This window comes from Callospermophilus lateralis, chromosome 1, assembly GCF_048772815.1.
Source record: "Callospermophilus lateralis isolate mCalLat2 chromosome 1, mCalLat2.hap1, whole genome shotgun sequence".
NCBI lineage: Eukaryota > Metazoa > Chordata > Mammalia > Rodentia > Sciuridae > Callospermophilus > Callospermophilus lateralis.
The window spans coordinates 57,556,469-57,581,150 of record NC_135305.1 but is presented as its reverse complement, the minus strand read 5'-3'; the positions used below and the strand labels follow the sequence as shown (position 1 = coordinate 57,581,150).

Genomic DNA, 24,682 nt, shown 5'->3' with positions numbered 1-24,682 from the left:
GTTTGACTCAGTTATCAAGAAAAACCACATTACCAGGAAAAGGGCACAGGGATTAAAAACTTTTTAAAATAAATATTTCTAACTTTTCCCCTTGTCTTCCCTTCTAAGCCCTAGTTTCATAACTCTTAGCTCAGTATCTGGTGCATACAAGTCCTCAATAATTATAAAACCATTGTTTTACCACACTACAAACACTATTTAATAAATGTTAATGGGATATGTATACCATTTAAAATTTCTACACTAATGAGGTATATGGGATAAAAGCAATGGAACAAGCTGTGGAATGTGTTTTTTATTGTTATATTTGAATAAGAGAAGGCCTGGTCTTCCTGAAACTCACACAAATCTTAAAACAAATAGAAAAGAACAATTCCATGAGATTCCTAACCAACCCCATAGCTCCTGTGGCCTCACCAGCCCTCCTGGTTCACCAGGAGACTCTCATAATCACTGCTAGTCTTCTGTTTCTGAAAATAATCATCCACTCTACCCCACCTTTCTTCATCTCCCCTCACTGCCCTCAGGAGCAAAAATTGCAAACTAAATACTAATGCTGACCACAAGTACCCAGCACTTTCCCCAGTGCTTAAACCTCCAGTTAAGGTAGTTCTTTTACTCAAAGGAAAATTTTCCCCAATAGGAAGAGATAAAAAGGCAAGAAAGATCAGCTCCAGATAAATCATATGTAACTAAATTTGTCCCCAAGGCATTTCAGTGTCTTACCCTTCCTACCCAAGCCATAGATACTAACCTCAGAGCTCCTCCCACCTCCTCTCTGCAGTGAAAACTGCTTGTTAGGGAAGGATCTGATCTCCATATGCAACTAATATTCCTCCCTATAGAAGAATATTTCTTAGCCAACTAGATACAGAGTCTTAAGCCTGTGACTCTTGATGCTGGCTGTACATCAAAATTATCTGTGGAGCTCTTTAGACTACACCTGAGTCTACTGAATGAAAATGTGGCGGGGCTGGGGTGTGAGGTGATCCTTGGGAGTTTTTAAAAGTTCTGTGGAAGATTCTGACATACAGGCAGGAATACGAACCACTACTGTGTTTTTAAGTCATCAGCACAAAGTAGGAAAGGTCAAAGAGACTTTCTGATACCCTACAATTTATGCTAGTCTGCCAGCCGCCCACCATAAAGCTACTCTTCCTACCTGTCCCACACTCAAATCTAGAGAGGTGGCATATTGAGACTGCTACACAGCACCAGGACTAGGAAGACTACCTTGCTATATACAAAGTGACAGCTTGTACTCAATCCATCAGAGTCAATTCTACTCTGTGCTCCCAGGAAGCCAAGAAGGAAGGGAGAGAGGAAAGGAGGACAGAAGGGAGGGAATACAATCAGTAATGATTCAGCCTGTGCACAAGTGCTCAACAAATATTCACAGAATGAACAAATGATGAACAGGAGTTCAAACTCCCTATTGCTCTTCATGGAGGTATAGTTCTTTTTTTTTTTTTTTAATCACCTGTAGGGAATCAAATAATAGAAGAAGCAAAAGTAACTGAAGGTCAGAGGCACAAAAGTCAACAAAGAGCATCCCCACTCACTGAAAAGTCAGAGCTGAGTGAGTGGATCTGTAGTGGTGACGTGGTAATAGAGTAGCAAAGACTAGAAGATGCCTATCATAAAAAATCTAGTCTCCTCTTTCTCCTCAGGGATAGTGACTACACTCCCCAGCCTTCCAGTGAGGGATGGCCATGTTGGTGACACTGACCAGTGTGTTCCCAGCACAAGTCACTTCCAGGAGTTTCCTTAAAGAAAAGGCAGGAACTCCTGATTCCTCCAGATCTTGCTACTGGTAGCCATCTTTAGCCACATTCTTGCAATGGCATAGAGGAGACATAGAAGGGCTTGAAGGTCCACCAGACTAAGCCTGCACTAACTCTGCACTTATCTTCAGAGGAGAAAACATATTTGAGCAATCTTTCAACCTGCCTCAAACTAATCTTAACTGATATATCTACCATAACTGGGAAGTTTAGGGGAGCTATAAAAACACTAAAAGTTTGAGCTGGATTGCTGCTAAAGGGTAGAGGGCTTTCCTAGCATGTGTGAGGTCCTGGGTTCCAGCCCCAGTAACACACACACACACACACACACAAAACCCTAAAGGTAATAATCTCCCAAAACACAGCCTTCCTAATTCAAACCATGGGTACACTGAGTAACACAAATAATTGTACCCTTTATCAATTTTTAAGCATTTACTATGTGCCAAGCACTTTATATATTACGTATATGTGTGAGCATACAATCTCATTAACCTTCACAATATTTCTACAAGGTAGATATCATTATCCTCAAATTACATACAAATGATGTAAAAGAGGTTCACAGAGTTTAGTAGCTTGCATTAAAGCAAAAATCTAGCAACCCAAGTTGATCAGATGCCAAGCCCATGCTCTTTCCATGTACATGTTGAATCTACAAAAAAAAATCAATAAATGTATCCTGAGCAATTAACTACATTCTAAAGTTGGTATCATTTAGTTAATGGTTGTGGTCTCACTAACAAGGCTAGCCTTTTTTGCTTTTAAGAATTTTTTTCTCTCTTTTTTTTTTCTTTTCAAAGTAAAAAGCTCTTAGTAGACAATAAATAGCACTTTCCTCATAAAAATAATCCCTTTAATTTTACATGGAGACAGCTTCAAGTGATTTAGCTATTTTAATTAATAACTCAATTGTTCTAATTTAAAATTAAAAAGAATCATCAACAAATAATAAATTGATTATATATTTCAGTCATAGAAACAAAAAATATACCTGGTACCTTGAACATACTCCTCTTGATTTGAAAAGGTGTCTGCATTCAGCCAGCATATAACATATAATGACCTGGCATTTTATCCTTCTAATTGTGAAGAATTGTTAGTGAAGCCCCAGAAAGAGATCAATCCCCAGTACTCAAAAATAAATAAATAAATAAATAAATAAATAAATAAATAAATAAGACAACTTCTGGTAGGGAGACCAAAGCATCTGGTCCCTGGGTATTTTCTAGTGTTCACGTTGAAAGTTCTGCATCCTGGGAGGCCCCCAGTCCTACAAAAACCTAGAAGGCTGATCATCCTATGCAGTAGGGTACCATAAAAATGTGCATATGTCTTCAAGAAAACTTATAAAATTGTGGGCAGTTTATATTAAATTAGAGATGAAGCATTAGCCAAGCATGGTGGTGCACACCTCTAATCCCAGCATCTCAGGAGGCTGAGGCAGGAGAATCAAAAATTCAAGTCAATCTCAGCTCTAAGCAACTTCAAGAGATCCTGTCTCAAAAAAATAAAAAGGGCTGGGGATGTATGTAACTCAGTAATAAAGCACCTCTGGGTCCAATCCCCCCCACACACTGAGTGGTCGGAGGCAGACAGAGAGGCAGAGAGAGATATGAAGCATTATTATTAAGTATGGTTTCAAAGTATTTGATTGGCTGTAAAAAAGCAATTACAAACTTCTACATAACCATGCTTAACCAAGACAATGTTGCTGAGAATATCAAAAGTTTTAGGTAAAATTCTTCATTGTAATGATATTCATTACATGTACTTACAGAGAAAACTGAGACACTGTATGAGGCAAGACTGAGAAAGGAATCAATTTACTCAAGAACTGTATCTCATCTCTGTGAAATGGTGGGGAAAAAATAGATTTGACACTGCAGGTTTGAGGCATCGTGACAGGCTAAAATTCTGATGAGGGTAGAAATAGGCAATTGACAAGTTAAAAGCTGAGGTAAGCACATACCCTTCAAGGTCCCTTCCAACCTGAATATTCCAAGACAAAAAGTTATCATTTGTATGACTCTTTACAGGTAAAGCAAGTCTGTCCAGAGAGTTACCTGCCACCCCAAGGGTCTCTCTGGCTGGTGATGGAGCCTAGACTCTCTATTAGCCATACTCTCATCTTAATTATACTTAGGAAAATTTCCCAAAGAGCATACAGTCAGCATAAGAAGATAAATGACACATTTCACCTCATGTAGGGTATTTTACTTAAGGCCTCAAGTTTAAAAGGAATTTGAGTTCAGAAATTCTTGAAGCTTTATCTAGTTATTTAACCATATATTCAGGAGGTAGCTTAGTTTTTTATGAGCTCTCTAAACAAAACAAAGGAATAAACACAGAAACTTGAAAGGAAATAAATATCTTCTCAATTCGAAGGAGCTTCAAAATAAGAAAACCCTTTAAAAAAACAAATTATTACTGTCTTTCAATTTTCCTGGCATAATTGTCTCATAAGGAAAACAACAAGTATGTGCCCAGTTTAAGGGGTGCTAATGACAATGAGAGAGCTTGGACTTTCTTTATCCCAATAACTTTATTCTTTTAACAAAGCAACTACAAAATCACACAGAACTTTGCAAGCATTCATTGTTTGATCAATATGTTATTGTCTATTAATCTGGGAAGGTCCCCAAATTAGATAAACACAAAAATCCGCTGCCTTCAAGAGGAAAGACAGATTGTTCTAGACAGGGGTTAGAGTTGTTTTTTAACCAAGCTTTTCAATTATGCTGATCCATCCATCTATATGCCAGCCCTAGCCTCAGTCACCAATGGTACAGATAGTCCACAACCTAGGTTTAGGATGCATCACCAGACGTATTAGTGATGCACACTACTCATCCTTAGCTTTTTCTGTTCCCTTGTCTAACAAGAACGGGGCTGCTGAGCTAAAGAACCTTGTCCAAATCATTAAAATCTCCCATGGTCTCAGATTCCTCTTTTCCTCTTCCTGGCATAGGGTTAATAATCCCACATTCTTATGTCTGTAAAGTCAACTAAAAGTAAATATATAAAAATATTTGAAAGAGCTTTGTAAATTATAAAGTTATAATACATTATTTAACCAGATAAATTGGAAAAAGACTGTATCTATGACATAGAACTACCCTGAGGATATCTAATTATATAAAATCTATTGTGAAACACTATTAGTAACATAAATACACAATAAATGGGTATCAAATTCAAAAGACAAACTGAGCCATGCACTATAAACCACAAGAGTGAATAAGTCTTCAGGATTATAGAAGGTAGAATGAAATAGTACTTGAACCTTATGATGGAAATCACATGAGTGAATTTTTATGCCAGTTTTATGCATGCTTACACAGACCTTCAGAATAAAAATGTTCCTTAATGATTACTTATGTGAAAAGTTCATTTCCCTAATGACACTTCAATGAAAAGACTTTCACTTCTATGTACTAAATCTAAAATGCCCAGATCAACACAACCCTCCATATAGACATACCCTTAGTCACAGAGTAGAAAATGATTGGAAAAACCCACAGTATTCAGAGCTATCCACCATTTCAAAGAGAAATCAAAATCAAACAACAAAATTAAAGGAAAAATATTACTTTTCCAAACACAAATGGAATGTTCATAAAAATCCTCTCAGTTTTCTGAACTCACAAATACCCAAGTAACATAATTCTCCTTACAAACAAGCACATGAGGATGACTGTATCAAAGTATAAACAAAACCCTATGGTGAAATGCCTATGTTAAAATGTCCTTTATATAGTCATAACTGGACTAATTTAAGCATTCAAGCTTATAATGTAGAATCTGTCCAATATAATCTGGAATTGTGAGGGAAAATAGGGGTGTGAGAAATACACTCAGTATTTTCCTCTTTCCTCTCTTAGAGACCATAATTCTTGCAGCAGGAAGTCCTGCAGACTATTAACAAAATAAAATCCTTGAAAATCATGGCTGTATTTTCAGTTGACATAACCCATTTTAATTCCCCAATCTCTTTCTTAGATTCTTATCTTAAATAAGTATACCTATTGTAAATTCCTTCTTTAATAGACCTAATATTTTCGTGCAACAAAACCAGACTACTGTGAGACATGGGTAATCTTTCTTTTTAAAGATTATATAACTTCCTTCTAAACGATGCTGGTATTACTAAATCATAGCCAATGTAACAGAATAGAAATGGAACTGTTACACTTCCATCTGTTAACAACGATGGAAAATTACTTCTTAATTTGCAGTAAACTATCTCAGGAGTGACTTTCTGAATAAATGAAACAGAATTATCAATAGCAAACACTTCATGCTAAGCTAAAGCCAACGGGGCAAGTCATATTATAACATATACAGAATCTACAATAAAGGGAAAGGCAAGAACTAAATGACTTTAAAAGGCTGTTGTTAACTTTTCTCACTCTTAATACTTTCCAGGTTCAACTGAGGTATAACACAGCAGGTCATGCCCGCCCCCCCCCGCAAAGGCAACTATCAGGGCCATGTCTAGTTCCATGGGGGGGGGGGTACTATCTGAATTCGTGTTTTGAAAAGCCTGCAGTAACAACCAATTTAAGAAGCCAACAACCACTGAAGATAAAACTGAACATAAAACATAGTACTGTCTCCCACCACCCCTTCCCTTGCCCCCCCACCATTCCTATTCTGATTCAATGATTACACTTATTCAAGATAAAAGAGGAGAACCCTGTTGGAATGGATTTTTAGACGATACATACTATAGATGAAGCATAAATAAATTGCTCTGAGGAAGTTGTAGACCCATTCCTACATATAAACCAAAAGAAGATACACCCACTTGTATTCCGATCAGTGAAGATGCAACCTGGTAATTTGCACAGACAGCTACTCTCCCAAAGGGGGCAGAAAGAAGACTGTAGTTCTTCACTCAGTCAGCGTCAGAGAAGCAGGCTCCGCAACTCTCGAGGTGCGGAAATTCAAATGAAGCCCTGCCACTCACAAGTGCAGCATCTCCAGGAGGCAGGGCTTGGCGAGTAGGATACGAGATCGCAGCACGCTCCGCTCCTACAGCCCTAGGCTAGGGAGTGCGGACTGCTCCACATAGACACCCGGGAAGAAGCAGCACAGATGCCAGAGAAAGCGCTGCCGGGACGGAACCGCCTCCCGCCAAGTCCCGGAGCGTAGGGGTTCCTAGGCGCTCTGGCTCCTTGCCGCGGGCGCGCAGCGGCGGGGGCGGGGTGAGGGCGGGGGCTCACCTTGCGCCGGCGGTAGTCGGGCGCGCGCGTCGCCGGCGCTGCTCCTCCTGGGCTGCGAGCCACACCGCCCGAGCGCCGCGGGGGGGGCCGCGGTGGCCGGCGCCCGGGTTCCTCCGCCCCCGGCCCCGCCGCGCCGACTCCGCCGAGGGTGCCAGCAGCTGTAGGCAGCGCCGGAGCGCTGGCCGCCTCGCCATACGTGGAGTGAGCGGTCACCGGTGCTGCGCTCAGCGCACCGGGCGCCCCCGGGCCGACTGGGGCCCGGCTTGCAGCAAGGTTCCGCTCCCCCTTGCCGGGTGACTTTCTCATTGTGACCTTCGAAGCTGGCGCCCCGGCCAACGTTGTCCCGCGGCCGCCGCTGCCCCCGCCTTCACCAAGATGGCTGCCCGGCGGGTCGAGCCCCGAAGCCATCTTGGTAAGGGAGGCGCGCGGGTCGGGCCCCCTCTTGCTCGCCTTTGCGGGCGTTCTTCTGAAGACAGTTGGGTCGCCTGTCCCAAGCCAGCAGTTAACGTTCAAATCACATGAGCACATTCCTGGACACCAGACAACAATTGCTAAAAATAAATGAAATCCCTTTGACCCTGGGAGCCTCTGAGACTGCTGGATCATAGAGAAGTATTGACATACTTACTGCCTCGTTCCAAGAACCTGGTAGCAAAGAAACCAAACTCATTTAATGTGTGTATGGTGGATATTGAATATTAACGACAGCTCTGCCTTATCATGGTGTGCTCACTTTTAAAATGATGTCACAGTTTCCTGGTACACACAGTTCTCTTCTGAACCTGCATCATTTTTACATCCCAGAGTAATGACGAAAGAGCATTAAAATGTGATGCTGAGTTTCTTACTGGGTTTGCTTTTTAAATTGCAGGTTGAAATTAGTAATTTCAAGAAGTATTTACAGGGCTAAGGATGTGGCTCAATGGTAGAATGCTCGCCTGGCATACGTGAGGCCCTGGGTTTGATCCCCAGCATGGAAAAAGATATATATTTACATATAGGCAGAATGAAATAGAATTCAATGATAGGTGGTTGGGCAAAAAGAATCCTCGGAAAGTCCTAAAGTTGTGTACAATGGGCCAGAAGAAAATCCGTCTGGGGTTATATTAGTAAAAAAGAAACAAACACCAGCCCTAATGCAGATAGAACTGGGGGGAAACGAAAAACTCTTCTGCCATTTGAAAGTGAATGTGCACCGGTGTAATACTGTAGGAGTGTAAAGAATTTTATGTGACTAGATTTTTGTCTCCTGGGGCCAACTTGAAGTTGTTGCTACATATTATTAATTTAAGTGTGATTAAAAACTACTTGCATGTGCTTGATTCATCAGCACATGTACTAAAATTGGAATGATAAGGAGAAGATTGGCATGGCACCTGCTCAAGGATAACACACAAATTCGTGACTCATTCCATATTTTTGTGTGTTCTCCATCATGTACCACCAGAAGACTGAGAAATTATACTCCATCTATGTATCATGTGTCAAAATGCATTCTACTGTCATGTACAGCTAATTAGAACAATTTTTTAAAAAATGTTTATAGCAGCACAATTCACAATAGCTAAACTGTGCAGCCAACCTAGATGCCCTTCAGTGGATGAGTGGATAAAAAAAAATGTGGCATATATACACAATGGAATTTTACTCAGCAATAAAAAAGAATAAAATCATGCCATTTGCAGGTAAATGGATGGCATTGGTGAAGTGAAGTTAGCCAATCCCAAAGAAACAAATGCCAAATGTTTTCTCTGATATAAGGAGGCTGACTCATAGTGGGGTAGGGAGGGGGAGCATAGGGGAATAAATGAATTCTAGATAGGGCAGAGGAGTGGGAGGGAAAGGGATAGGGCAGGGGATTAGCAAGGATGGTGGAATAAAATAGACATCATTATCCAAAGTACATGTATGAAGACACAAAGTGGGTGTCAACATACTTTATATAAAAACAGATATGAAAATTGTGGCATATATGTGTAATAAGAATTTTAATGCCTTCTGCTGTCATTTTTTTAAATCAATTTAAAAAAAGTTTAACAAAGTAAAAAAAAAAAAAAACTGCTTGCATTTGAGTGGGGTTGAGACTTCAAAGCTGAATAATATGTGTGCAACAGCAAAATTTTGAAGAAAAGTAACAGTTCTATAAACCCAAAAGGAAGACTGAAGTTAACAATCAGAAGTTACTGTTCTTAGCTAAGGAGCTTTTAAAAGATACCATTTCTTCCCCTCATTCACATCCTTTATTTATGAAAAACTCTCAAAAAAAAAAAAAGGGTATGTGTTTTGGGGGTATTTGTGGGATTTTGTTTGGTTTTTGGCAGTACGAGCGATTGAACCCAGGGGCACTCTTGAACCCAGGGGCACTCTTATCACTCAGCTACATCCCGGCCTTTTTTATTTTTAGACAGTATTGCTACATTGCACAGACTAACCTTGAACTTGTGATTCTCCCACCTCAGCCTCCCCAGTAACTGGGATTACAAATGGGACCCACCACAGCTGGCAGATAGGCTTTTTTTGGTAAAGCCATTTGAATAAGTTGGAGATACCAAAATACTTAAGCACAATATCATTCTCAATTGAGAAAGCAGTTCTCTCAGATCACTTAATATTCAGTTCCTAGTCAAGTTTCCATGATTGTACCCATAATGTCTTATATGCTGTTTTTTCTCTTTTCCATAATTAGGATACAATCTAGGCTCATTAGTGCATTTGCTTATTATATATAAATAAGAAGCAATTTAAGCCAGGTGTGGTGGTGTACATCTGTTATCCCAGTGACTCAGGAAGCTAAGGCAGGAGGATTGCAAGTTCAAGACTAACCTCAGCAATTTCACAAGGCTCTAAGCAACTTACAGAAACCCTGTCTCAAAATGAAAATATGATCAGCAAACAAATATATGGAAAATGTTCAACATTTCTAGCAGTTAGAGAAATGCAAATGAAAACTACACTGAGATTGCATCTCACTCCAGTAAGAATGGTAATTATCAAGAATACAAGCAACAATAAATGTTGGTAAGAATGTGAGGAAAAGGCATGCTCATACATTGATGGTAGGACTGCAAATTGGTGCAACCACTGTGGAAAACAGTATAGAAATTCCTCAGAAAACTTGGAATGGAAGCACTATTTGACCCAGTTATCCCACTCCTCAGTATATGCCCAAAGAACTTAAAATCAGCATACTATAGTGATGCAGCCACATCAATGTTTATAGCAGCTCAATTCACAATAGCTAAGGTATGGAACCAACCTAGGTATCCTTGCACATATGAATAAATAAAGAAAATGTGGTATATGTACACAATGGAATAATGCTCAGCCATAAAGAAGAATGAAATTATGGCATTTGCCAGTATATGGAGACTATCATGCTAAATAAGCCAATCCCAAAAACCCAAAGACCAAATATTCTCTTTGATATGAGGATGCTAACATACAATAAGGAGGGATGAGTGGGTAGAATAGAAGTTCATTGGATTAGACAAAGGAATGAAGGAAAGGGGGAAAGACAGTAGAATGAACTGGACATAACTTTCCTATGTTCATATATGAATACACAATCAGTGTAACAGCACCTCATGTACAACCACAAGAATAGGAAGTCATACTCCATGTATGTATAATATGTCAAAATAAACTCTCCTGTTCTAAAAAGAAAATAAAAATTTAAGAAAGGAAGAGAGAGAGAAAGAGAAAGAAGGAAGGAAGGAAGGAAGGAAAAGGGGAAGGGGAGGGAAGGGAAGGGATGGGAAGGGAAGGGAAGGGAAGGGAAGGAAAGGAAGGGAGGTAACCAGCAGCAGCAATTTGAATGTTCTCTTGCTGTTTTCTATACACATTGTTGTCCAAAAAGGCACAGATGATTGTGGTCTTAGAAATGTAATTTGGGAAGCTCACATTTTAGTAGTATTTAGAACTTACAGAGAAGTTTAAAGGGTCTTTTCAAGGGTGACAAAGATGAAATTTAAGTGAGTTACATAGGTTGTTTGTCAAGAATTACAATTCGAGAATAAATCCACTTCTATAGGTCATTGGTCTAGTATAGAACAGCTTAGACCATACCTTTGTTCTAGGAAGGAATTAGTCTATATAATCCTTAGAGTGCTCCTTCTTAGCAAAAAAACTTTCTTTTGGCATGTCAGCAAGTGGTCACCTCAGCACAAGTTGGAGACCAAAGGTCACAATATGTAGTCAACTTTTTTTCACAACATCATACAGGTGTCATGAAAAGACTAATATTCAGAGGGCATTTTTCATTGAGAGCAGGTACTTTAGATAAGCACTATTTTGTGTATACCAGGAAAGCCTAGGAGGAATGAATAATCTAACACTACATTGACATTAGGATTAAAGCTGTATTAAGTAATGCTTATGCTTTTGTAACTCATGAAATACTACTTAAGTTTTATGGATCATATTGGTTTGCTTGGGTTTTTTTTCCTAAACAGTGAAAAGAACCTCTAGCTTACCTTGCTTTACAGTACAAAAGGAGAAGCACATTGCATCCTAAGCCTTTTACTCATGCTAAACTGGGCTATATTTGTCTTTTCCTTTTGTGTCACCTCTAGGTAGTCAAGCACTCAGCACACAATAAATATTTATCTTCTAAGCAGTTACTTAATTTTAAAATGTTAATTACCCCTGTAAAGAAGAGGAGCAACTTTTCACAATTCTCTAAAAATAGAATTAAATTAAATACTATGTCTATACCCAGTCAAATAAAATATTGTTTTCCTAATCGCTAAGCATCTATAAATAACTCCAAATAGCAGCAGGAAAGATCTTGGGCTGCTAAATTTTAATCACTGCTCTGTCAATAACTACCCCTTTGACTTCAGAGAATACCCTTCCACATTCCCAGACCCCCCCTTACTTCTCTCCCACCCCACCCCCAGCCCCACCACTGTGTCCTCCCACCCCCAAGTGACTCAGTATTCGTTACTCTATAGAATGGTTTTGGGAGCTGAGTGTGGTTGCTCACACCTGTAATCTCAGCTACTTCAGAGACTGAAGCAGGATTGAAAATTTGAGGCCAACCTGGACTCAAACAAGAGCCTGTCTCAAAATAAAAATTAAAAGATGGGAGAGGCTGGGGATATAACTCAGTGGTAGAGTTACTTGCCTAGAAGCATGAAGCCCTGGGTTTAATCCCATGAGTGTGGCGGGTGGGGGATGCCTGTCTCTTTCTCTCTTTCTCTTTCTTTCTCTCTCTCTCTCTCTCTCTCTCTCTCTCTCTCTCACACACACACACACACACACACACACACACACACATTTTGAAGAAAAGTTAATGCAGGCAAGTTCTGATTTCAGGGGTGCTAGATTGTGTTAGACCATAAGTCAACAATCTATGAAGGCCAAAGTTGATCATCTACTAGTTTGTTTGTCAACAGATTAAAGCAACATTTTTTTAATTGTAAAAAACAACAACAACAAAAAAAAAAAACATGGTTTACCATCTTTTTATGGTTCTGGGGATTAAACCCAGGGCCTTGTGCATGCAAAGGAACCACTCTACCAATTGAGCTATATCCCAAGGCCCACATGATTTACTATCTTAACCACCACTTTTAAGTATATAGAAAGTGTTGAATATAGTCATATTATTGAATAACTAATCTCCAGACTGTATTCATCTTGCAAATCTGAAATTTGTACCCATTAAACAATTCCTCTTTTTCTTCCACCCCTGGCCTGTGGTAACCACCATTCAACTTGATGTTTCTGTGAATTTGACTATTGCAGATGCCTCATGTAAGTGGAATTCTGTAATATTTACCTTTGTGTAATTTGTTCATTTCATTTAACATAATGCCCTCAACATTTACCATATCATGTGACAGGACTTTCTGTTTTTCAGGGCAGAATAAAATTTCATTGTATGTATACACCACATTTTGTTTACCAATGCATTCATCAATGGACATTTGGGTTACCTCCAACTCTTGGTTTTTATGAATGGTGCTAGCTGGGCATGGTGTCACATGCTTGTGATCCCAGCAATTTGGGAGGTTAAGGCAGGAGGATCAAAAGTTCAAAGCTATCCTCTGCAACTTAGCCAGATACTGTCTCAAAATGAAAAATAAAGAGGCCTGGGGATGGCGCAGGGGTTGAGGCTCAGTAGTAGAGCACTTGCCTAGCATGTGTGAGGCACTGGGCTCGATTCTCAGCACCGCATATAAATAAATGAATAAAATAAAGGTTCATTAACAGCTAAAAAAAAAAATTTTTTTTAAAGGGCTGGGGTGTTAAGAGGCCCAGGGTTCAATCCCCAGTATCAAAAAAAAAAAAAAAAAGAATAGGTGCTAAGTGTTTGCCATAAATTAGGTAGCTTACAAAAATAATTTATTTCTTATAGCTCTAGAAGCTAGGAAGTCCAAGATCAAAGCACTAACACTGACAGAGTCAGTATCTGGTGAAGGCCTACTTTCTGGTTCTCACTGTAACCTCACATGGTGGAAGGATAAGGAGGGTGTTGTTGTTTGTTGAGAAAACTGCTTGTATAAGTGCATTAATCACTAATCATCTCCAAAGCCCTTACCCCTTAACACCATAACCTGTTGGGTTAGGATTTCAGTTTATGAATCTGGGAGACACCAACATCCCCAACAAAGAGCTGCACTTTGACCACCCCTGGGCCTAGGGGAGCACACAGCAGTGGTGCAGATTGACATCAGTGCTGCTGGACAAAAGACCTATGTAGGTCCTATAAGTAGACTTGGAACTACTTGGACAGGGCCCCATATTCCTGGGTACCTAGAGAATAGTTGGGTAAGGAGCTTAGGCTCCAAATGGACATGTCTCCTTGGCACACTTAGAAATAGACATAGCCAAAGGAGGGTAGAATGTGTTCTCAAGTGCCAGGTCCAGATCAAGGGCCTCTCTTTCCAGAGTCTAAGGGCAGTTCTGCTCTGAAACTTTAGCATATTCTGAATTTTACAGGCAACCAATTCAGAGTCAGAAACTATGAACTCCTGCATCGGTACTTTAAAATTTTTTTTTTACTCTCAATGCATAGTTAATCATGGGGTTCTGTTATTAGTGACCAGCCAACACTAATTTCAGACTTCTTCAATCCTTTTAAAACTGCCAAACACATTTCCAGTCCAATTTTAATTCAACTAGAACGGTATTTACTAAGAACAGGGGGAAACTATTGCCCTCTTCCCTGCAAAAATCAGACCAAGCCATTTAGGTATATCTGATTCTCCACAACTGTATTAAGGGAGACTACTTGCCTCAGCCTTTACCCCTTACCCTTGAATTCCTAAGTCTCCAGCCACAATCATGTATATATCTTTGCCTGCTTCCAATTTGGGAGAAAGAATGCTGTTCTCTAGAGTAAACTGAATAACCCAACCCCCAATAAGATATGCATTTCCTGATCTGGAATCTGTGAATTTTACCTTATATCACAAGACACTTCTCAGAGTGTTTAAAGATCTTTTGAAGGAGACCTAAAGTGTAATCATGAGGCTCCTCATGACCAGGAGATGAGAAGGTAAGCGAGGAGGAAATGTGACAACAGCAAAGGTCAAAACAATAAAAATCACATCCCAGGAATGTGGGCAGCCTCTAGCAACTGGAACAGGCAAGGAAGGAATTTTCCCCTAGAGGTTCTAGAAGGAGCCAATCCTTCCTACACTTTGACTGTAGCCTGGATAAACTGATTTCATATTTTGGCTTCCAGATCTGTTAAGTCTCCAAGTTTATGGTGTTTGTTTAAGCAGCAAGAGAAAACTAATATATTTTAAGTCTGGTAACAATACATATAAAATATTTGTCTAATTTGGGAAAGATGATACATAACTCAGTGGTATAGCACTTGCCTAGCATGTGCAAAGCCCTGAGTTTCATCCCCAGAACCAACATAAATAAATAAATAAATAAGGTAAGTAAGTAAATCAGATTAACACAACATGTAGCACTATAGATTAAAACTCCACACAGTGGCTTCTATGTTTCTGGGCTTCATAGGACCAATTTTCCAGGTAGGTAATAGGAGATGTGGTTAGAGGCCACAGAGATTGGAGCAGAAGACTTAGAATTGGGAGAGATTGCCTCTGCTCCTATCCTGAATAAGTCATTAACTGACTGTTTGTGTTTGTTTATTTGTTTAAGGCATTTTTAAAAAAGGATCAAACTCAGGGCCTTGCACATGCTAGGCAAGCACTCCATCTGCATTGTATCCTCAACCCAAGCTTCAGTCTATCTTATAAAATGATGTTTATCCATATGAGTTCTAAGATTCTTCCTAGTTTTAAAATTCATATCTGTAACAAAGTATTTTACCTTTGTATTTCATATCCTCTGTTATCACTAGCTCTCTGTTATAATCTCTCTCCAGTCTCCCTGTCTACCATGAAACTTATATGTCAACCACATGCATATCCAAGCTGTGTATATATTGTTTCTGCTGCCCAGAATTTTGTCACCAGCTTTTTCTCTTCAACACTCAAGTCAAAAATCATTGCTTCTGAGAGACTCTCCCATCTTCTCAAAAACAGAATGGTCATCTCAATCTTGGTCTAGTCACAGATCTTTTAAATCAGTCATCAAATTCTAAAGTGATTATCTCCATTTCTGTTTCTCAAACCAGAATGTGGACTACTGGTATGCAAATACTCTGATCCATATTTATACCTCTAGCACCTACTTCTGTGCTTGCACAGACACTCATATCATGTCTGTGGATTGAATAAACACATTAATGGCTATTCCCTGAATATCTGGGGGTGGGCAAGGATGGGAAGTGAAGAGGGTTGAAGGTAAAGGACAAGGAGATAGGAAATTCATGGTTCAACAAGACATCCAGAGCTCTGGAGAAAAAGATGAAGTTGATTTGCGTACTGATTTAATTCAAGGCTATCCTCAGATACTCATTGTACACGCAATTTAGCATCTCCCTTGACCTTGCTTCAAAGTCAGTTTCTAAGTGGAGTTAATAATATGAGCTACCTCATGCAGCAATCTGCTGATTAGAAGCTCTTAACTGGGGTGGATGGCAGGCAGCCACATATGATTTGTCAGTTCTGCATCCCTGCATGGCTCTAAGCAGAGGCTGGCAACTTCAGAATTTTATAGTACCTAGTTAAAAACTCTCCCTATAGATCTTTCTGAGTAATAACTCATAAAACTATGTACATTCAGTTTTCCTTTTCGTTTTTTGTGGTACTAGGGATTGAATCCAGGGGCACTTCACCACTAATTTACACCCACGGATCTTTTTATTTTTTATTCTGAGATAGGGTCTCACTAAGTTGCCCAGACTGGCCCCTAGCTTTTGATTCTCTTGCCTCAGCCTTCTGAGTAGCTGGGATTACAAGTGTGTACCACCACACCTAGTATGTCCTTTTTCTTTATACAAAAAGACAAAAGAAAAACCTACTCTGAAAATGTCATTTTAGTAAAAATCGGAGTGTCAACTTCATAAACCTAGAAAACCTATGAAATCACACTTTTCACAGTATAGAGGCTGATGTTAATTTGTAATGTGTCTTTGATCACACATCACTCCTCATGAAACGGTTAGCTCTGTGTGTTCCTTTAACATTTTAAACTACATACCTGTGTTGGTTTAGAATTTTATGTCTAAGACCCATATTATTGTTTTAAGGCGCCACTTACTGAATATTTTCCAAGTCAGACACTTTGCTAAGTGCTTCATTCACAATTCTCATTTCCTCCTCATAACAACTTCAAGCACTAAGCGTTACTACACACTTTTCATAGATGAGGAAGCTGAGATTTAGAGAGGCTAATTAAGTTTACTAAGGATAGCAGGCTATTAATTGTGGAGAGAAGGTTTGGGGCCACACCTATGGAATGAATAGGTCCATAAGTAGATTCTCTTTTTCCTTGTTTTCCACAATTCTTGTGTGATATTATATCACTTAAGAAATATCATTCAGCAATTAACAATAGCTTGCAGGGGAAAAATGGAAAAATGTAACTATATTTCCAAAATTAAAACTTCCACAATTTCTATTGAAAACAAAATGCTTTGTCCCTCAAAATTCATATAGTAAAGCTCCAACCCCCAACATATTTGGAAATAGAGTCTTTAGGAAGTAAGGTCAAAATAGGTTATAATTGTCAGGCCTTAACCCCCACAGAGTTGTGATCTTATCAAATAAAGAAGTTCTAGGAAGAGAGGGCTGTACCCACAACCCTCCCTGTTGGCCTATGAAGACAGAGAAGGCAGCCAGTGGCAAAGCCGGGAAGACAGTCACCACCAGAAACCATCCATATGGGCACCATTGTCTCTAGAACTGTGAGAAAATAAATTTATGTGGCTTAAGCTATGAAGCTGAAGTATTTTGTTGTGGCAGCTTGAACCGACTAATATACAATGGCACTGCCTCAGTTTATTTATTCTTGTTTACCTCCATGATAGGGAAGGTTGGGGACCACCTGTTCTCAGTTTCCTCAGCTTTAACAGCTGGTAGTTAACCCACTTGTAATATAAACTACTGTCTGTTTCAGTTTTTGAAGTTACAGCAAAGCTAGAGCCCTCAGGACTTTTTATATTAATCTGGGTCAAAAAACAAATATAGGCTTTGGGCTGAGGATGTAGCTCAGTGCTAGAGCATTTGCCTAGCAAGCATGAGGCCCTGGGTTAAATCCCCAGCACAAGAAAAAAAGAAGAAAGAAAATGAAAGAGATAGGCCTATAAAGTATACATAAATGTATATTGAGGGAAAAATTATGCTGTATAGAAATTCAGATTAGCCTTTGACATCTGTTCATGTTCTCTGATATCATTAATTATGATGAAACTTTGTAGATTAGGTTTCATTTATTCCTTATTGTGTTTTACAAGAAGTATATGGTATCCTATAGCCTAGGTTTTCAATGGAAGGATAAGAACTTCTAAGTTTTCCAAGAAAAACAGTGAATGTCCCAAATTCTCGAGGTCAGTTCTGAGAATCACTCTTTGATTGGTTTTGGTTCCGAAAAGATAGTACTCAACTCCTCAAAGAGCAAAATTCAGACTTCAGTGGCTTCCCTAAATGGCTGTGTATAAACCCAGTTGCTTAGATAAAAATCACTGGAGATGTTTACTGAAAACACAGATTGATAGACCTCACTCCAGAAGTCTCAGTAACTACAACACTAATAACAACCGCTAATACTTATGTGGTGTTGCCCATGTGCCAAAGATTATTCTAAGTACTTTGCAAACATTTACTCACGTAACCTACTAAACAATCCTGTGAAGTAAATATTATTATTATTGCCATCTATTAATGAGAAAACTGGCACAGTAGGGTAAGGTAATGTGCAGGTTAAGAGAAAAGCCAGATTTAGACATAAACTGCCTGAGTTCAGAGTCTGCCCTTTTAACTCCACACTGTGGTCCCCATATCTGTGTTGTAACAAGTTTTCTAGGCAAGTCCCGTGTGTAACAAGGCTGGAAACCCAGACAGCCCTCATCTGATGCATGAATCTCCTTGTCTTTAACAGTCTGAGCAGTCTGAGCTAAGGTTGGAAATTGACCACCACACGACAGCTTTTTTTTTTTTTTTTTTTATCCCAGTTACTTGCTATTTCATCTCTGCTTTGTGGAAACAAAGTCTGATCCTGGGAAGAAACACAATAGGATGGAAAGAGTGAGGGCTTGGAAATAAATAAGGTGATATACTGGAACTAGATCATCCTGGCTTGGAAGAACCATTTGTGTACATCTCTTCCCAGCCTTGTACTTAGTGATGTCATGTTGGGGGCTTGAAATTTGCCTCAATAGAAGTATTTACACTATAGAAATCAGCAAACACAAACCAGGGTTTTTTTCTAAGCATTTACCAGCATGCCACTGCATTTGTGGCATAATCAGCTACCTATTGGCTACATTGCATCAGGCACATTCTTTAAACTATCCAAGCTTCAGTATTCTCATTAGTAAAACTGGAAGGAAGAACAGCTTTGGAAATCAAATGAGAAGAAATGTGGAAGCATTTGGCATAGTGTTGAACAAAGGAAGAGTAGGTACTTTACCAATGTTCCTTTTTCTTTATACTTCCCAATTGTTTCCAAACAACTAAAGTCATCTAACATATTTTCCTCTTTTTCCAGGTAAAATTTCTTTCAATTATTATTCATTCATTGGTGTCTCCAGACCCTTTATCATATTTTGGAATATGTCACAGTTCATCACAATTCTAGTCCCTTTGAGAGGCATTTTGGTAATTCTTATACTCCCCAAGGGAATCTTATTTGTGCTTCCTGGTCCGCGCTGCTCCAGCTCCGCTGGTGCTACCTCTTTCTGTGGCTTTACAGCCTGTATCAGATACTTCAGCTACTTCCAGGTGTCATCATGGTGTACCAGAGCCCAAGAAGGTCAGAGTTCTGTGACAAAACTAGAAGACTGCCTCTATTTCCATGTGGCTGATTGTTTTCCGGAGGTACCAAGGACGTGTTGGCTATCTCTCCAAGACCCCAGAATCTTTTTTTTTAAATCTTTGTTTTGTTTATTTATTTTTGTATGTGGTGCTGAGGATCGAACCCAATGCCTTACGCATGTGAAGCGAGCTCTCAGCCACTGAGCTACAGCCCCAGCCCCCCTCAAAATCTTTTTGGTGAAAAAAATTTTGTTGAGTTTTGGTGAATCTGCTGTTTTAATGGTCTTCCATTCTGTCTCTGTCGGATTCAGGTGTGAATTTGGAGTAGAATAGTGGGTATGTCTTAACTCATTTAATAAAACCATAGACTGGGTAATTTATAAAGAAGGGAGTTTAGTTGGATTACAGTTCTGGAAGCCATAAAGTCCAAGGGCATGATGCTAACATCTGGAAAGGGCCTCTTGTGCTACATGATAAGATGATAGATGGGCAATGAAGCATACTCAAGAGGGAGGAGGGGTCACCCTTATAACAAGCCCATTCTCAAGATAAATAACCCACTCTCAAGATAATGGAATTAATCTATTCATGACCTAAACACATACACCTCCCATTAGTCCACACCTCTCAACACTGCCACACTGAGGATGAAGTTCCAATATATGAACTTTGGGGGAGAGGGGTGCTCACTCAAACCATAGCACTCTGTCCCTGGCCCCTAAAATCCATGTCCTTCTCACAATGCAAAATGCATTCATTTCATCCCAATAGTCCCCAAAGTCTTAACTCATTCCAGTATCAAGTTGAAAGTCCAAATTCCAGAGTCTGATCTTAATCAAACATGGGTGAGGCTTCAATGCACAATTCATCCTAAAGAAAATTCCCTCCAACGGTGCACCTGTAAAATCAAAACACATCATCTACTTCCAAAAGACAATGGTGGGACAAGCATAGAATAAATATTCCTATTCCAGAAGGGAGAAATAAGCAAGAAAAAAGGGGTAACTGGTTCTAATTAAGTCAAAATCCAATAGGGAAAACTACAGTAGGCCTAGGGGGAGGGAGGTTTCCTGAATTGAGAGATAAATTCAGGTGTCAAACAAAACTTCTGCCAGATCACGCTTTCCCTCTGAGGCTCTGTAACTGGGCCAAGTTTAGCTGCCTTGCTCTTCTTTCTCTTTGTGTTTTCTCCCAAGAGGCTCATTTGTCCTGGGATCAGCCAGCCTATCTGGCCAGCAAAGGTGAAACAAATAGGCTTAGCCTGGGGCCTTCTCACATGGAACTTCTCCTAAAGTGTGTACCCAGAGCTGACAACCATATTCCAGGTGCAGCTAGATGTGCAAGATGGAGGCTGAGAATCTCTTCTTCAGCATAGAACACTGTAGTTTTATAAAAATCACCTTAGATGGAATCACTTCTTTTTAGTCGTCATACTATTGATTTACTTAGTACATTCAATTTGGAGTTGCAAAAAAAAAAAAAAGCTCTTAGATTGCTATTTATTCCTATCTTCCACTGATCTCATGTTCATTCAGCCAGTTTTTTTTGGACATAAAGGGCGAGGTTTTAAGCTTGTTCTTATGAAATCTTAATATATTAGGCCCATCACCCTAGCTTTTTAAGGGCTTTTACATCTCTACAATTTGGTCTCTATCAAACATTCTGTCTTATGACAAAACAAACAAACAAAACAATCAATTTTTAATGAAAGATACAGCAACAAAGAAAACCTGGACAAATGTTTATCATTTAGGATTCAGCAGATACTCTAAATATCTTTATCGACCCAGAGTTAATCCAAATGCTGGTAACATTGCCATTTTTGAGTCCACTCAAAAATTATTTTATGAGCATCCTTTCAGTGTTCTCGTCTTGAATTATGGAAGAAATGTGTCTATTTTCCTTGCTATCTGCTTTTCTGTTAACTCTGCTTCTTTTGCTATTACATATTTATATTGCCTTCTCCCTACATTTTGGATTCAAAAATAGCTTTAATGTAAATCTGATTGGATCTGATAGTTTCATGTCATCTGTAGCACACTGTTGGGCATATTTTTCATGAGATCACTCATAGGTCACTGTTCTGTCATGACAAGCCTAACAGACAATATTTCTGTTCCCTTCAGATGTAGCCAACACAATGGTGTCACTTGATAAAAATGTGTCTAAACATCCATCCATTCATTCATTCAAGAGATATTCATTGAGCACCTCTTGTGGGCCAGATGTTGTTATGGGTGCTGGTGGTACAGATTAAGATTCTGCCCTCAAAGAGCACTCACATTAATGAGAAACAAAGACATAAAATAAGTAAACAAAAAATTATCTGAGTGATAAATTAGATTTTAAAACAAGGTAATGAGATAGAGAGACTGAGCTGGAGATAGGTATTAAGTAGGATTGACAAGGAAGACCTCTTTGAAAAGATAAATTTTAAGCTGAGACTTGAATGATGAGAAAAGAAGTTATCCTGGTTGTGATCTCTCTAAAAGCATCCAAACACATTGTAGCAAAGGCCTGGGTGCAGAAACAAGGCTGATATTAAGAATAGGAAAAGGCCAGTGTGGTGAGCTGAGGGAAATGGCAGATGAGATTTGGAGAGTTAGGACCCACAACATTAGAATATCTGTGTTTTATTTTAAGTACTTTAAAAAGCCACTCAAGTGCTTTAAATATGGAAGGTGTATATCAGGAGAAAGACACGATCTGGTTATAGCAAAGATCATACTATGGTAACATCAGAAAGAACTGGCTGAGCTGCTTTATTTAAGGCATTTGGGCCCGGCAGGCATTTAGTTTTCATAACTTGTTCAATCCAATCATCTAGAAAGTCTTGTGGAGGGCAGGACTTTATGGATGACTGGATTAGACAATTTATAACTTTATAAGTATGCTTTCAAAAGCAAGTTTATGACTTTATAAGCATGCTTTCAGTATTCTCAAAAGTTATGATAGAAATATTGCCTCAGAGGATGGGTATGAAGGTCAAAGTCACTAATGATAATGGGAGGATCTAAAGCCAAGGTCTAGATATTGCAGAGTTTGAAGGAGCGTCAGCTGAATGATAGAGGGAATTTCCCAACTTCCCTCCCCAAATGACCCCACTGCTTCTTGTTCCAGAACTGAAAGATGAAAAATCAGCTTCAATTGACAATGAAAGAAAAAGAAGATTCATTGAGAAAGAGGATGAAAAGAGATAAAGCTGACTGCAAAGTCAAAAGGGAGCATGTTTGGAAAGGGAGCATATGGTGACTATAAAATGCCAAAGCAACCCTTTCTTTGAATAACTATTTCTTTCTAGTGATGTCTTTGACCCATTTTATGATTCTCACCACTTATGGGAGAATCCTAATTGCTAAATCACCCTAACCTCATGATAGCACCCAACCCTTGGTTCATGCCTATTGAGCCCCCTGCAGAAACAGCAACCAACATGGAATTGATATCTGCCTCCCCAATATCATCCACAGAATCCTTCAGAGGGAACTCAGTCCTCACCAGAGATGCTTCCCTCCTTATGTAGGCATACTCTCCCTTGTTTTGTGGAGACAGTAAATCTTATTTTGTCAGACCACAGATGCATGCCTGAAAGTCTTAAACCATCAGTCTCAGCCTGTCTTCTCCCTGTGTCATTTCCCCTCATGGACCTGAAATATGGTCATGGTCATGGTGAGGTAGTGAGACAATTTTAAAACCAATCTACTGAAACTCAGAACTGTAAATAGTGAAGTTACATTCCTTCTTATATTTCTGCTTTTTGCTGTTCTGCTAGAGGAGTAAGTGGTGGTATTACTAGTTTTCTAAGGGAAGGGTGGAGTTGGGTCTCAATGTACTTCTCAGAAATCCACAACATCAAATTTTCACATCATGATTCTTGTTCCTATTGATAATCTGTCTCAATATATGATGTTTAATCTCTTTTTTAAACTACTCTAAGTTTTTTTAAAATAATGACTCCACTGGCTACTAACTGATATTAATTTGTAGGGCCTCCATAGTGTTAGCAAAATAGCTAGCAGGAGTATTAAAACAACTACCAGTTTTTATCATTCCAGGAATGTTTATACATTCCTAAGGTAATTACAGACTTTCTTCTACCTACAGCACAAAAATACAAATATATGTTATTAATACTATCAGCTTGGAGCTTTTTTTAAAAAATAGTTTTATTTTATTCATTTATTTTTATGTCATGCTGGTGTTTGAACCCAGAGCCTCACACATGCTAGGCAAGCACTCTACCACTGAGCCACAACCCATCCTCTCAGCTTGGAGTTTGAGCTTACTTTTCCATGAATAAAAATGTTTACTATTTTTTGGGGATGGGGTTGTGGCTCAGCGGTAGAGCGCTTGCCTTGTACGTGAGAGACTTTGGATTCGATCCTCGGCACCACATAAAAATAAATAAGTGAAATAAAGGTATTGTGTCCAACTACAACTAAAAAATAAATATTTAAAAAAAAACGTTTACTATTTTTAAGCATTAATTATAGGTAGTTTGCATGATGTTGCCCCTGAGAGGAAAGAAAGATAGAAAGACAGAAGGAAGGGAAGGAAGGAAGGAAAGGAAGAAATAAAACTTGGGAATGTGTTGTGCTCAGATATAACAAGTAGTAAATATGTTCATGGAGTAGCAGAGACACCATAGGTGTAAAGTCGGGGAATGGGGACTTCAGCTCACCTCTTTTTAACTCTGTGGCCTTGGGTTATTATCCTATCTGAGCCCCAGTTTCTTCATTCATAAACTGGAAATAATAATAATACCCACCTTGCAGGGGTGTTGTGAGGTTAGTGGTCATGTATTCAAAATGCTGGAATAGTGTCTGATACATAAGTAGGTGTTTAGCAAGCATTGCTATCTTTATTGATGTCAACTAACAAAAAATATTTTACTACTTAATTCCTTCTCCCTCCACAAGTCCAATGCCACTTTATATCCACTCCAGGCCCCACTCCCCACCTGGTGGCTCAACTCTGAGTCAATTTAGGCTACTCCTGACCTCCATATCAACCCGTCCGGGCTGCTGGTGTTCCTGCTCACTGGCTTCTGCTTTGAGAATTAGACCTCTGCCCTGTTCCCATGGCCTTAGTCTTTGATGCTCCATGCAGAACCAGACTTTTCTCTTTGTGACTCAGTACCCCCAGGGAGGATCAAGGATAACTGTCTTGCTCATGGGGTCAGTCAAGGATCGCAGACCTGCCATCAGCTAACAAGCCTTCCTGAGTCCACAGCCTGGATTTCCAAGTATCACCTGCTCTGGACTTCCAGGCCTTGTCCCTCCAAGGTTGGGATAGCTCAGTTAATTGAAGTTAGATCTTCTCTCAC

The 24,682-nt window shown here is 39.3% G+C and overlaps 1 protein-coding gene and 1 non-coding gene across 3 annotated transcripts in view; one reads left to right on the top strand and one right to left on the bottom strand.

Moving 5' to 3' along the window:
* The window catches only part of Napepld (N-acyl phosphatidylethanolamine phospholipase D), a 37,382-nt gene extending 30,326 nt beyond the window's left edge, over nucleotides 1-7,056 (bottom strand). Inside the window, exon 1 of one of the 2 annotated variants that reach the window (XM_076834930.2) lies at nucleotides 7,013-7,056. The gene's annotated coding sequence lies outside the window, so the exon portion shown is untranslated. Of the gene's footprint in view, nucleotides 1-6,594; nucleotides 6,682-7,012 lie in introns of those variants that run through there. The other variant, XM_076834919.2, reaches the window with a different exon arrangement.
* A 1,270-nt stretch (nucleotides 7,057-8,326) lies between these two features.
* Nucleotides 8,327-8,433, top strand: LOC143384563 (U6 spliceosomal RNA). Its single transcript, XR_013089369.1, has one exon. It is a non-coding gene; the product is annotated as a U6 spliceosomal RNA (small nuclear RNA).
* Nucleotides 8,434-24,682: the final 16,249 nt, after the last annotated feature.